The sequence below is a fragment of the Ursus arctos genome, unplaced genomic scaffold (genome assembly GCF_023065955.2).
Source record: "Ursus arctos isolate Adak ecotype North America unplaced genomic scaffold, UrsArc2.0 scaffold_2, whole genome shotgun sequence".
In the NCBI taxonomy this organism is placed as follows: Eukaryota; Metazoa; Chordata; class Mammalia; order Carnivora; family Ursidae; genus Ursus; species Ursus arctos.
In genome coordinates this window covers 34,091,488-34,106,895 of record NW_026622874.1, presented here as the reverse complement: position 1 = coordinate 34,106,895, position 15,408 = coordinate 34,091,488, and the positions used below count along the sequence as shown (strand labels likewise).

General features: G+C 40.5%; 1 long non-coding RNA gene across 3 annotated transcripts in view; it reads right to left on the bottom strand.

Annotated features, from left to right (window-relative positions):
• Nucleotides 1-15,408, bottom strand: part of LOC123000166 (uncharacterized) — a 73,118-nt gene that overhangs the window by 25,008 nt on the left and 32,702 nt on the right. Inside the window, exon 4 of one of the 3 annotated variants that reach the window (XR_008960291.1) lies at nucleotides 4,894-4,985. The exons of the other annotated variants lie outside the window; for them this stretch is intronic. This is a non-coding gene — a long non-coding RNA (uncharacterized LOC123000166). The remainder of the gene's footprint in view (nucleotides 1-4,893; nucleotides 4,986-15,408) is intronic. 3 annotated transcript variants of the gene reach the window in all.

The window sequence follows — 15,408 nt, the reverse complement described above, 5'->3', positions numbered from 1 at the left end:
TCCCTCCCTCTCTGTCAATAAGTCTAGCTGGAGGTTTATGAATTTTTTCAAAGAACCAGCTCCTGGTTTCATGTATCTGTTCTGTTTTTTTAGTTTCTATACCATGTATTTCTGCTCTAATTATTATTTCCTTCCTCCTGCCAGCTTTAGGTTTTGCTTGTTGTTCTTTTTCTAGCTCCTTTAGTATAAGGTTAGGTTGTTTGAGATTTTTCTTGCCTCTCGAGGTACACCTGTATTGTTATCAACTTCCTTCTTAGGAGGGCAAGGTTTTGGAATATTATTTTCATTTTCATTTCTTTCCATGTACTTTTGGATATCTTCTTAGATTTCATGGTTGACCGATTCATTGTCTAGTAGCATATTACTTAAACTTCATGTATTTGTGGTCTTTCCAGACTTTTTCTTGTGGCTGATTTCTGGTTTCATAATGTTGGTCAGAAAAGATGCATGGTATGACTTTGATCTTTTTGAATCTGTGGACACTTGTTAACATGTGATCTATTTTGGAGAACATTTCATGTGTTCCTGAAAAGACTGTATAATCTACAGTTTTAGGATGGAACGCTCTAAATATATCTGCTAAATCCATCTGGTCCAGTGTGTCATTCAAAGCCATTGTTTCCTGGGGCACATGGGTGGCTCAGTCGGTTAAGTGTCTGCCTTCAGCTCAGGTCATGATCCCAGGGTCCTGGGATCGAGCCCCGCATCGGGCTCTCTGCTCAGCAGGGATCCTGCTTCTCCCCCTGCCTACTTGTGCTCTATCAAATAAATAAATCTAAAATAAAGATTCCAGGTTTTAAGCCCTGATGGTTGCAAGAACTCATGAAATTCAACCCTCTTGGTTTCCAAGCCAATTGCTATGGGAATTTGCCCATGTGGGGTTCCCTGTGTGCTACACTGTCTCTCACCCTTCCCTGGAATCAGCTCCCTCCCCATTGCAGCATCGCGATCCATTTCTCTCCCAAACTGTCTGCACACTTCGTACTTTCTTCCATGTAGCTTCATCTCTCCTTTAGTTGTGTAGTTTGTTCTGCCAAGCTTCAGGTTGATTTCTGGGGTACTTGGGATGATTTGATAGTTTTCTAGTTATATTCAAGGCAAGCCTAGGTCCTCCTACTCTGCTACCATCTTCTCCTAACCTTTAGTTGCTGTCTTTTTTTTTTTTAAGATTTTATTTAAAAAAAAATTTTTTTTAAAGATTTTATTTATTTGACAGAGAGAGACAGCCAGCGAGAGAGGGAACACAGGCAGGGGGAGTGGGAGAGGAAGAAGCAGGCTCCCAGAGAAGGAGCCTGATGCGGGGCTCGATCCCAGAACGCCGGGATCACACCCTGAGCCGAAGGCAGACGCTTAACGACTGCGCCACCCAGGCGCCCCTAAGATTTTATTTTATTTTTTTAAGCAATCTCTACACCTAATGTGAGGCTTAAACCCACAACCCCAAGATCAAGAGCCTCATGCTCTACTGACTGAGCCAGCCAGGCACCACCCCCCCCCCCCCCCGCTTAGGTTGTTATATCTCGTATTAAAAAGAACGGAGTTCATCAGGCCATCATCTGGAATTTCCTTAATTTTAAGTATATTTGATAGGGTTAGCCACCAGGGCATATTTGCTATTTTCCTCCTTTCACAACTGTGTTCAAAATGTTTTATCATATAAAACCATTTGGAGTTCTCTATTAAGTATTTATAATATGGTAAAACAGTACTAAAATAATTATTGTGGCCAATGTAGCACCAACTTATAACAGCTGTCAATTTTGTCCAAAGGCTGTTTATAATTTCAGTAGGATGTTAAAGATGTAAATAGTTTGTTAAGTTTAAAACTTCTCAATCTGCAAATGGGCTTAACCAGATTTTGGTCAATTATAAATTTAGTATAATGTATCAACCTGTATTTCAAATTTGGTGTGGAATAGGATATATCCCAGAGCCCTAACCAACATTAATTATTACTTTGCTTTGGATTATAGCCACCCAATTATTTTGGTGGGGGGGGGGTGGGAATAAATACTCAGAGATGGTCTACGGCAACAGTTTATTTCACACAGGTTCACTGTGGAATTTTACAATTCAGTAGCATATAGGGTCATGTCTTTAATAAGCCAACAAAGAAATAACCTACTCTAAATCAACAGTGTGCTCTGGAGGAGAGATAAAGGAAATTAAAGTTTTTAAAGAGGAAAGAGGGAATTTACATAAGTTATTTTGAATGAAATGTGGTGCTGGTATAGCTACTGTAACACTAATCTATATGTGATCAGTTGCTAGGACTAGTGTTACTTGGAAAGTCCATTTATGTTCATTTTAACATGCAGCAGATGTCTTGACTTAGGTGTTCAAGAATTCTGAGAATTTGAGACAAAAGATGTGCATAGGCCCCACTTCTTCAGTGTCCTCCAAGCTCCGTTTTAAATAACCCTCTTAGCAATGTTTTATTTTAGTCTCTCCATTATCATTTCCCCCTTTGACTGAGATATTTCTATACGGAAAGCATCAATGATCAACCTTTGGTTTTGTAATCTTGCTGCAATGCTGGAGTGGCCAACAACCTGCTCCAGGTCCACCAAGTCCCTAGGAGGGGAGTCTCATGGTTAGTCAACATTCATCGTGCTTAACGAGCTTGCCAGGCAAGAGTCTTAAGGCCACATTTGAGAAACGGGGTTTAATGAGGTGGATTTTAGTCTATGTCAGTTAAGTTTCACTTGTTGGTTGTCAGTGGGTAAGTTTGATAACTATTTTTAACTACTTGAAACAACTATTTTGAGTAGCAAAACAATGAATACAACTTAAAACAATAATACAATTTGTAAACTCAAAACCCAAGAGTCCCAGGTCCTGAAAGAAGCCAGTTAAAAATATTAGAGAATTTAAAATCAAACCATTCTAGTATAAAGCTTGAATTTCTCTTTAAGGATTTAGTTAATTTGAATAGTTTAATGGGCTCCAATTCCACTTGTCGAGAAGTGTTTAAGTACAAAATGAGGTTCTAGCTATGGCACAAACCCCTACTTGGACTGCAAGTAAATAATCTAACACTATTCTATTATCAAGGACCACTCAGGCTAGGGAACCTGAAGATTTGTATGGAGCCTTAATAGCTCAGGCCATCAAGCTAGCAATTTAATTAACTGTTCTAGTTAAATTTATAACATGATTTATATTGGAAAGTACCAAACCCCAGCCAGGAAAATAATTACTGATATCACCAGAAAAGCCCACAGAGAGATCACATCCTTCAGAATGTCCACAGCTAATATCTTCACAAAGATTTTCATCAGGATAATTCTCTTATGAACAAGGCCCTTTCTTCATTTGATGGGAGACTAACTGGGATCTAAGAATGGTGAGGGGGAAAGAAGGTGGCCTCAAAGGCAGTGGCCAGTAATTCAGCTATCCAAACAATCAAATGCCTAACGTGTGGTAACATGTGTGCAAAGATGTATCCTTTAGGGGTGCACAGAATGCCAGATAGTGTTTGGTTGTTTAAATTTTCATTTTGGGAAAGGAGAAGGAGGATAATATCTAGCCAAGGGATCAGAGGGTCTTGGGAGTCCAGTGGTTTGGTTAAACATATTTCTCATAAAAGGGCAATCTTGAGTTGCCAAAGGATAGTATCAGAAAGCTTGGTGCATTTGGGTTAGTACGTTCAAATAGAGCTATCCAAAGGGCGTGGCCTAATGGACAGTTGGAAAAATCTCTATTGGAACAGGTGAAAGATATCCACTTTGTATAAAGGTAATTCCAGGAGAAGGAGGGAGTGGGTTTCCATTTTTTGCTAATTAAAGTTCTGTTAACATAGGAGGTAGTCTCTAATATTTTCTAATTTTTTTCAGTTCTAAGTGTACAATATAGTGAGTCAGCAATTCCATACGTCACCCAGTGCTCATCATGACAAGTGCACTCTTTAATTCTCAGCACCTATTTCACCCATGCCCCCCACCCACCTCCCCTCTGGTAACCATCAGTTTGTTCTCTTTAGTTAAGTCTGTTTCTGGGTTTGTCTCCTTTTTTCCCCTTTGTTTATTAAATTCCACAGGAATGAAATCAAATGGTATTTGTCTTTCTCTAACTTGTTTCACTTAGCATTATCCTCTTTAGCTCTATCCATGTCATTGCAAATGGCAAGATTTCATTCTTTTTTATAGCTGAATAATAGTCCAGTGTGTGTGTGTGTGTGTGTGTGTGTGTGTGTATGTGTGTATATATATGCACACCACATCTTCTTTATCAATTCATCACTTATGGGCTGCTTCCGTAGTTCAGCTATTATAAATAATGCTACCATAAACATAGGTGTGCACGTATCCCTTTGAATTAGGGTAGTTCTATTTTTTAACTTTTTGAGGAACTTCCATACTGTTTTCCACAGTGACTATACCAGCTTGCATTTGAGGTCTCTAATTAAGAGGGAAATGAGCATAAAACATGGAGGCTTTTTTTTGAGGCAAGACTATCCTGAAACAATAGGGTTAGAGGGGGGTGTTTTACAGAAACCAATGGAAATATTTGGGACCATGGAGAAGTTGTATATAAGTAGCATTATGTGGTCGTTAATTTTTCAGAAGTAGTAAGGGATTGAGACATCTGAATTATAGCACTGTTCTTCCAGTTGAAAGTGGTAATGAGGGGGAAAAGAAATATTAATAAACTCATAAGCCTCAGGAGAATTGGTGATGACTCTTATGAACATAATACTGGTCTGGTCTTGAGTCTTGGGAGAGCAGTCTATACAGATGTCATCTGCTTTTTTTTCCCCCAAGCAAGTGTTAGTTTAAGGTCTCTGGTTGGTTTGGCGGTTCAGTTAGATGTTGGAAACTTTTTAAAATAGGAAACATAAACCCCTGAGTCTATGCTTTCTAAATTAGTAGCACAAAGATTAGTCAATAATACCTGGTATGATCCTCTGAATCTTGATGGAGGTGTCTTTTCCAATAAACCATGTCTCTGGATTGAAAGCCATGATGTTTGAGGTGTTCATCTCCCTGCAAAAAGACTCTTCTTCTAATTTTTCATTTCCTTAAAGGGCCTGAATTTTTCCCTTACAGTAAGTCATCACCTCACCTTTAAGTAAGCTGAGTTCATATGTACCTTGATCTATTTTCATTGATCTTCCAGTTATTATTTCAAAGGGTAAGAGTTTAGTCTCCCAGAAGGAATGGGTCTAAGATTCAGTAGTGCCAAGGGAAGAGCTCTTGGCCAGAGCAGGTAAAAAAATTCCATAAATTTTGCCAGTTGGGTTTTTATAATGTCATTGGTACACTCAACAAGGCCAGATGGTTGTGGACAATAGGCACAGTGGAAATGCTACAAATATGGCAAATGACCCATAATATCTATTATATTAATGAGAAATCCTGAGACATCTGACAACCACATCAGCCCCCAGCTCTCTGCCTGTAGGGTCCAATGTATGTGAGGTCTCTTTGCAATTTAGCAGGAGAAAGTATTTACAGAACTAATTTCTTGAGCTTAGTGATTCTGGAAATTTTGGCAGAATAGTCTTGGTTTGACAGACTTCATTTCCTCCCAGAGACGATCACCATTTACCTTTGTCTCTTTTTTAGCATTTGTCATTAAAAGGAATTACCATAGGACATAATGAAGGTATAGACTTTTTAAGCTTGCTGTTCAAGCAAGCCTCACAGACCGGTGATTTCATAGTTCTCCTCAGCCTGACATCTGTTTGGACAAACTTTGCTGTAGGTCCCCTATGTAAAATCCAAATAAGGTTTTTTCTTTTTGTCTTATCCCGTGTTCTAAGATCTGGGTTTTATGATCAGTGAGAATATTCTCTCTGACCTCTGCCAGCCAGAGGGTGCACCTTGGTGGCCAAATAGAGTGGGGTTCCAAGATACATGGGTACAAGTAGCACTCGCCTTGTCCAGCCGTGGCAGATCTCAGGGGAGGTTGTCCTAACAAAAGCCCCTATGGGCTGTGACCTTTTATCGTAACCATCGTCGCTTGTTAGTACTGGAAAAGTCCCATTCTGGTAGTACCTACCTGATTAGCAGGTCTAAGACTGGAGGCATCTCATGTTTTCATGGGACACCAGAGACTTGTTTTCACTATACCATCCTTCCCACCTGTGGAACAAAGGCTTTTTGCTTTCTTAGATTATTTTTCAGAGTACACAGTTGGATCATGGGGGGCTGCATCATCTATGCCTTCTCCAGGGACACTCCTTGTGTCCATGGTCTAAACCTGGAAAGCTGTCCCCAGTCTTTCCATAAAAAGGCTTATTGGTCTGAGTCACTATTAAGAAGATCCTAATAATCAGTGGCCAGATAACGGATCCTCTAAGTGGGCTGTGTTTGAAAGAAAAGAATCTTTTGTAAGGGGTTCTCAATTGTCTTATTAGTGTAACAGCTAGCCTTAGGCACGCTCTTTAAGATGAGAGAACAGAGACTAGACTTAAGACAAAAATTAATGTCCACATCTAAGCTAAATTCTCCTTATCAAAATCTGGCCCCATCTGCCTGTTTTAACTTCCCTTTCCCTACACGATTTACAGAAAGCACTCTGGCCTAATTTCTTGGTTCAAAGTATACAGGTCACTAATAGAAATGATGAAAGCTAGGAAATGAATTTAACACAAGCTCCCAAAACTAGCATTAAGGTTCACTTTACTTCTACTTTATAGGACTTTATAATCAGGCTCTGTAAGCTTTAGGCATTCTTACACAATGTCCTTTGCCGATGTATTCTAGAACCCCACCACCAAAAAAAATTTTGTTTCTTGAACAGCAACATATCTTTTAAATTATAAAGCCCTTTTATCTCCCCTTTCACTAGATCCTACCAAATTTAGAGAGGAATTAGAAAGATTAGTAGCCATTTAGGAATTAGAAAGAAAGTAGCCTCTCACAGAAAAAAACAGATGACCATAATTTCTCCTAGGCCCTCCTAGAAATGATCAGCAGAAGGCCGATGTTCAGGGACTAATGGAAGCCAGCACTGAATCCTGTACTCAAAACGCCTTTGTCACAATGCCTAATAAAGTTCCATCAGGGACTTTCTTAAAGTCTTAATTTAAAAAGCAGTTCAGCCCCTTAACATTCAGGCTGTAATTCAGTTCTCCTGGGGAATCAAATCTCTGCAAAACCAGAAATGCAACTTTACGAACAAAGCCCATCTATCTTTACCAATCCCTAAACCTCACTTTTTCCTCTCAGAATGCTTACAGATAGTACAAAAGATCAGAATATTTGCCTTTTTAAAGTACAGGACAATTTTGTTTCAGTAACAATTACCCCAAAACTCTTAGAGATAAAAACTTGTATTCTTTCTCTGTTCCTTAAAGGTATGAAGCATATTGTCTTTGAAATGTAAACACAGACTACACTCACCTGAGACTGAGGGGGAAAAAGGGGGGTGAAAGGCCTTTTTAAGACACAAACTACTAAAGAGCTCTTGTGCCCAAACTCCAGCACAGCCTCCTTATGATTACTGATGAGGGAACAGAAGGCAAGCTGAGGACCAAGCAGAAACTGACACCCCGCAACCCCCCCCCCCCCCGCCTCCCCAGGGGATGTACGTGACATTCCTCAGGCACTCCTGGCCGCCCTAAAGGAAAAAGAAATAGTTAACCTATAGAGACCACAATCCTGCAAGACTTGAGTCTCCCTCAGTTTACAAATGTCTTAGCAGTCTACAAGAACAAAGCATTTCTAGCAATAAGCTAGCTTCCAGAAGGGAATGTAAATACAATTAAGTGTCCTTATAATCTGCAGCCTGCAGGAAGTTCCCAACTATCTTCATGTTAATACCTTACTAGAGGGGTAAACCACCTTAACCTGGCAATAGCAAGGCCTCTGGTACCCTGTGAGTCATCTTTAACATATGAAAGTACTCTCTTGAAACCTCCCTTTTTCCTTACCTCCCCCAACCCTGTAGTATGTAATCAGCCACCCCTCACAACCTGGGGCAACTCTTTTTGCCCACGGGTCCTGTCCCCGTGCTTTAATACACCACCAGTTTGCACCAAAGTCGTCTCAAGAATTCTTTCTTGGTCGTTGGCTCCGGACTCCACCCCACTGAACCTCACCTAAATTCCCAAACCTCATCATATGGCGCCCGAACATGGGGCTTTGAGTCTTTACATCCGGACTCTGCGCTTCGGTGCAAAATTGGTGAGTACTTTCTCTGCTCTCCCTTGACTCTCATTCCAGGGACTCATCAAGGAGTACAGTCTTATCGGAACACTTGATGTTGACAGGGCAGGCTGTAATCCTCTAGCCCATGGCTACTCTATGGGGAGGAGAAAGCCTGCCTTTTGGCTGGAAGTTAGTACCCTGGCAGGGATGGTAATAAGACACAGAAACTTGATGCCCTCTTTTTACTGCTGTCCTTATACAAAGTCGTCTGTCTTGGGCACGGCACAGCCACCTAAGTGACTAGGACAGCTGCCGATCTTAAGACTCCCATGTGAGGTTTCCTCCTGATTGATCTAATGTAATCCCCTCCACATTCCTGGTCTAGCCGCTTCTGGCCGCGGGACCTCCACTTGGAGCGGCCAAAACCAGTACCTCATGGAATTACAACCCAATCGGGGACCGTTTCCTAGGGAAGTTGGCTGTAAAGACCACATGTGTTGGACTGTTGCTTAGACCATGATGGATTTCTGTCTTTACTGTTTTCTGTCAATGTCCTCTACCAACTATTAAAGCTACAAAATTAGGTAATTTCCCCTTGTAAAACTTTTCTAGTGTTCTCCATGGGTTAAAAACAGCTGGTTCTTCAAGGCAAGGTAAGGCATGACCTTCTCTGGCATGACCTTCAAGGCATGGTATTCCAGGCCATGTGCCAGGCACCCATCTGCAGCCTAGGATGAAATGGGGAAGCGGGGGTGGGGGCAGGCCTCCCTCCTACAGGGGCCTTTAACGGCAGTGGTGATCACAGCGATTTTGTTAAGGGATGCCTTGGATCGCTTTGATACCAGGAACCTCTGACATATCCTGTGCGCGGGATGCCACCTGGGAGTCAGGAGGGGATTTTCTTTGGTAATGGACCCTCTCTAGCACTCTCTAGTATGGGATGGGAGCTTCTTCAGTCCCCAAGGATTTTCCCTTGGGATGCCTTTTAACCCACTGGAAACAAATTCGGATTGCAAAATTTAGGAAAGTACTGATCTCCTGTAACACTGCATGGCCTCAGTGGGATCTATCAGTTAGATCTCTTCCAGGGCAAATGGACCTAGGGTGCCTTCATTGCTCGAGCCTAGGCCTTCGTTGCTCTACACCAGCACCCTAACGGCCTCCTGGCAGATCATATTTGGCTAGTAAACTCTCCTGATGATAATTATCTAAGTAGGCCTCCTAGTAAACCCAGGTTGCTGGTGGAAACACAGGCCATCCCAGGCAAAGGGGACTCGACTCTCTATCACTGTTCCTTCTAACAGATGTGGAGGCATCTCCCTCACTCATTTCCCGGCTTAATGGCTATAACTGGAGCCATCTGTGGTTAGTCTACCTCAGGACGGGGACTTTAAGCAGCTGCCAACACTCTCTTTGTTTCAGGGAAATTCTCTGTCTTCTCTGGCCCGACATGGACTGCCTATTCCCCCTTGTTGGTGGGGAAGCATTGCATCTGCTCCTCTTGGAGCTGATGAGCTCTATAACCCGGAACACTTTCTCTGCCTTTTGGCAGCACTCTGCCTCTACTCTCCCCCTCCCCCTTCTTTCTGCACCACCTTGGGTGCGGCCTGCATAACTGGCTTCTGTACCTTCAGTGCCTCCTGCATCATGGCTCCTTCTCCTCCCCTCACCATCAAGAAGTAAGAAGAGCACCCCCTGGACTTACCACCCACTCCAGATTTCCCCACCAGTGTCTCAGGTAAAAATTGACAATGGGGAGGATCCAGGTGGAACATAATTCAATATTTAAACTAAGTTAAGTTTGTTGGTTTAATTAAGATAGACCTGTCTTTAAAGTTATCAGCACTAAATGGAAAACTTTTATTCTATTGAGGTTTACTGAAGCTCAAACCAACTTGTGTCATCTCTGTTGCGACTAAAATGATGGTTAATTGTCCGTCTCATCAAAATTTTCACGGGTAATCGTTAAAATAGCTTTCAAGTCTTTGGTAACCTGAAACTTTAAAGTTTTGCTTGGATGATAAATGGGATATCTACGTCTTTTCCAAATAGGATACGGTGCTAAGTCATTGAGCACTGGATGTAGGTTTCTGCTTTTGACTTCTTATTGCAAAGAAACTAAAGATATTTAAATCTGTTGGCAAACATGTTTTGTGCTTAATTGATTCATAAATTCACCATCTAAAGAATTCTGGTCACAGTTGGCTACTACTTAGTCTTCATTGGAGGCTAAGGTTTCTAAAAAAATGCAAAACTACTAAATGTAATGAAGGCTGATGGAAATAAGGGAAGCCACTCTGTATGTAGAAAAGTAGGAGATATGTAAGAAGGATAAGGAATGGGAATGCATTTTTTTGTTGAAGGTAAAAGAAGGTAATTTTGTCCTAAATAAGATGGTTGTTTGGAAAGATGGCATGGGATAAAATCTGAATGCAAAAGAAAGTTGTAGGAGGTTTGGAACGGAATTTTAGGTGTGGTCAAGACAGACTAAGATTGAAATGAATGGATTTTTAAAGTACAGTGGTATAAGATATATGTCTGCTTTCTCTCTGTTCAAAAAGACAAAGGTTTCTTCAATTGTTCATCTACTCTGGATAAGAAAACATAACCAACGGTTTTTTTTCTCTTTCGTTTGTCCAGAAAACAAAGTTTCTATGTTCTGTCATTATCATGTCTTCCATTACTTGGTTAAAACGTCTCAATATTAAAGGAGCTAAATTTTGATAACAACTATAGAACCCTACATATTTGCCATTCAAATCCCTTATTGTCACCATGGTTACAAAAAATAGTTTTGTAATGATCTGTAATCCTATTCAGGCAGGTACTATAATTTTAAGGTTTTAACAAAATTTGCCAAGATTTAAATTGTAAATGAAGTCTCTTTAACTCATTAGGCCTTTTTCTTTGGTGTGCTAAGTTACTCCGGAAGCACTGTTAAACAAATGATAAGCCTTAGGTTACATTTGGGTAAGTGGTGTAACTCTTCTAGAGATAATATGCAATTCCTAAGGTTTTAATGTTTTAATGTAAGGTCATCATCACTCTCTTCTGGCTATTGAAGTGTTATGTGTTACAGAAATAACCTGACTTCCTCGCCAGGTATATTGTAAACTCTCATCTCATCAGATCTCTAACCATGTCCATTCTGTGTTTTGTTATTTATAATTGTTCTTACTCTCTTGTAAAATGAGTTTCATCTTCAAGGAGATTCATATAAAGGACTTTTAGGACAAATACAGGTATTCGATATCTTTAAAATCCTAAAACTGAAATGGGTAAGAATTTCCAGAACTAACTAAAAAGGTGCTTTCAAACAACAAGAATTAGTAACATGGGACTAAATAAACTAAAAGATTTTAGTGTTGTGATTCTTATTTAAAACATTGCTGGTTCTCTAATGTTTGCTCTTCCAGATTGAGAAAACTTCCTCTTAAGACATCAGAATGTACAGAAATAATAATAAAGCAAATTAAAGCATTTAGCTTTTCTCTCTGCCTGAACCCTCTGAAATTAAAAAGGTCTCAGTAAGTATTCTTTCTTCCATGGCAATCATGATCATTTGTATAAGTTAAATAAGAATCTGTTTTCCTTGTAACAGGACACCACTGGAAACATTGGTTATTTTACCGAGGCTTTGACTGGAATGTCATATTTGAGAGACATGTATAGACACAGATATGACCAAACAGCTTTAAGGAACTAAGGTTGACTTTATGAAACCTGGAGCCATAAAGCCCCCAGGAAGTGGTCTGACACCTTGCTTACAGGGTTCCCAGCAGAGCAGCCTCACCAGGTGAGTAAAGAATGTCACTTCTTGGCAGGTGAAGGGACCTCAGGATACTGTGGCGACCTCCTAAAGAGGAATCCGCCCAGATCTACAGGTATTGCAGGCATGTCTGATTGACAAGTGCTTGGCTTGGCTTCTGGCCTGGAGAGGCTACTGAAAGTTCAACCTAGAGATTCCTTATAAAAGTTCCAGCAAAGCAGATTCTAAAAGATCTGTATGATCAATCACTATTCTTGCTGAGCTTACGTAAATAATTAGGCCAAGTTTGTTAAAACGGGACTTGTTTTTCAAATTAGTCCTGGTTTGGCTATCTCTGGAAATGAGGGTTATTTTAGAGAGAAAAATTATGTTTAAATAACACAATTTGGCAATGTTAAATTCTAGACCTGATTGTCCCTAAATGTTTGCTTAAGCTAGACTGCTTGAGGTAAACTTCAGAGAACTAGCTTTTTTTTTTTTCTTTCTATACAGTAGCTCATGTATAGATAATCCTCATGCTTTTTATTCTCTGGGGCTAATAACAGGACCCCATGGGCATATGATTATTTAAACAGCTGGAAAATGGGATAGATTCCCCAACAATTGTATAACTATCACCTTGACGAAGTCTATGTGGCTGAGATGATGAAATAATTCCCTAAAAGCCAGAGCATACCCCACTCCATACGGTTAACTATGGGCTTGTGGAGATAATGGATGACCCCACTTTCCCTGTGATTGGACTGGATGATGTCTTGGAGATGCTCTTATCTCTTGACAAGTCTTCCCCCACTTGCCAGTGATTCCTTGTTAAGATATTAAGGCTAGACCTCAAACAAAGAGGGCTTCTTAATGGTTTCATCCCACACAGTTATGTTTATCCTAGAAGCCACCTCTGCGGATGTACAATTATAAGGAGAGGCTTTAGCCAAGCAGACAACAGCCCTCCTGGTAAAAGGAGCCTCAAAGCTCACTATGGGACAGTCCCTGACTAATGACTTCACATCAGGTCCAAGACCAAAAGCCACCGATGGATGTTGGGAAACCAACTTATTAAATACCAGACTACACTTACAGATATACCTAAAATAATACTTGAAACCTGTCAGAGTTTAAACCCCGCTACCCTTAAGCCTGGACCTGACCATTATACTTCTATAGAGCATGACTGTTCAGAGGTTATTGATCTTGTCTATTCTAGTCGACCAGATTTAAGATGTCCCTATTGAAAATACAGAGGACAATTGGTTCACCAATGGTAATGGTTTCATGGAAAAGAAGGGTAAGAAAAACTGGGTGTGTTATAGTCAAGTCTAACTCCATCAAGACTGTTGAGGGCAAAGCCCTGTTAGCAAACATGTCTGCCTCCAAAGCAGAAATAAGAGTGCCCACCTGTGCTTTGCAATTGGCAAAGGCCTTAAAAATATTTATACTGACTTCAAATATATTTTCCTGGTCCTACATGCTAATGGTGCTATTTGGAAGAAAAGGGGGTTATTATCAAACCATAATTCCCCAATCAAATATGGGCCTGAAATTGTTGCATGTATGGCCCTCCAAAAACCAAGTAGCCCTTGAAATCCTGACTGCATTTCAATGAGGCCCAGTATTATATGACTGGCTCCTGGCTGAGACCCAATAACCATGCAGCTCTAACCTGTGGCCGTGGCTTCCCCCAGCCTGGATAGGGCATGGTACTCTTGGGTTTTGCCTGGATGCACGGATGCATTATTAAAACCATGACCAACCCAGCCAACCTTCTAAATTTAAAACCATGGTGGACATGTTCTGTGTCTCATTGGTATGACCACCCAGCATCTGTCTTTGTTACCTCTTTGAGACTGAAGAATGTTGTTTGGCACATGGAAACTCTTAAGTACATGGTTAAAGCCCTAAATGACACTTGGAATAACATTTCTCTATTAAATACTGAAGTAATACAAATACGTGAAGCAGTTTCACACCAGAATGGCATTAGATGTTTTAAACTACATAAGGTGAAACTTGTGCTAGCATAAAAACAATGCTGTGTATACAGTCCAGATTACCACAAAATACTTCCGGGTTTCTCACTGACATACTCAAGCTGGCACTTTAAATGAACACTTTCCTTTAGTGATTGCTTTAAACTCCTGGACTGGAGGAAAATTACCAAAGGGCAACTATCAAAGGTCTTTTACTCAGACTTCTCTTTCTCATTACAATTTTTAGCCTTGTTTTGTCATTTCCGGTGTCTCCCTGCCTAGTGCCAAGACTCCTTCACTGCTGTAACTTCCAGCTAACACGATCTTTTCTACACAAGGAGTTTCACATATGTTCTCCACGTTGGATTTAGCTGCCTCCCCTTTCTTAACTCCCCTATATGTTTCCCAACGGACCAATATTGACCCACAGGTAGGGACATCTCTATGCCCCTATTCAGTAGGAAGACGTTACAGATAATGAGACTTTCCACCTTCAACAACCTTAAAGATTTAAGGGTCAAAATTATTCAGGAGGGAAGTGATGAGGGAACAGAAGGCAAGCTGAGGAACTGACACCCCACAACCCACCCACCCCCATGTGATGTATGTGACATTCCTCGGGCACTCCTGGCCACCCTAAAGGAAAAAGAAACAGTTAACCTATAGAGACCACAATCCTGCAAGACTTGAGTCTCCCTCAGTTTACAAATGTTTTAGCAGTCTACAAGAACAAAGCACTTCTATCAAGCTAGCTTCCAGCAGGGAATGTAAATACAATTAAATGTCCTTACAATCTGGTGCCTCCAGGAAGTTCCCAACTATCTTCATGTTAATGCCTTACTAGAGGGGTAAACAACCTTAACCTGGCAATAGCAAGGCCTCCGGTACCCTGTGAGTCTTCTTTAACCTATGAAAGTACTCTCTTGAAACCTTCCTTTTTCCTTACCTCCCCCAACCCCATGGTATATAATCAGCCACCCCTCACAACCCTGGGCAGGAGCTCTTTCCGCCCACGGGTCCTGTCCTCGTGCTTTAATAAACCACCATTTTGTACCAAAGACCTCTTGAATTCTTTCTTGGTCGTCGGCTCCAGATTCCACCCCACTGAACCTCACCTATATCCCACAACCTCATCAATTACATCCAGGGACAAATATAAAGTCTTCTCTAAAAATAAAGACTTTAGCTATGTAAGCAAGTAAACTTAATTTCTTCCAACTAGTGAGTTTTACATTGTTTTAAAACAGAAGCTATAAGAAGTCTGTTTGTCTATATGTATATAAATGTATGTATAGTATATACTATTTTTCTACCTCTGGATGATACCATCAAAATTAATTTGTAAAAGAGCTCTTTCATTGGCTCAGAAAATTAAGAGCTTGTAAAAATTAAATGTTCATAAAATGCTCAATGAAATAGAAACTTAATCCAAATGAACTTGAGGTTCACGTGATCTGGGAAAATAGTCAACATTAAAGCTATTTTAAGGTTGTTGGTTTAATAAAATACACATGCCTTTATAGTTATCAGCAATTAAAACTTTTATCCTGCCTACCTTTTTTTTTTTTAAAGATTTTAT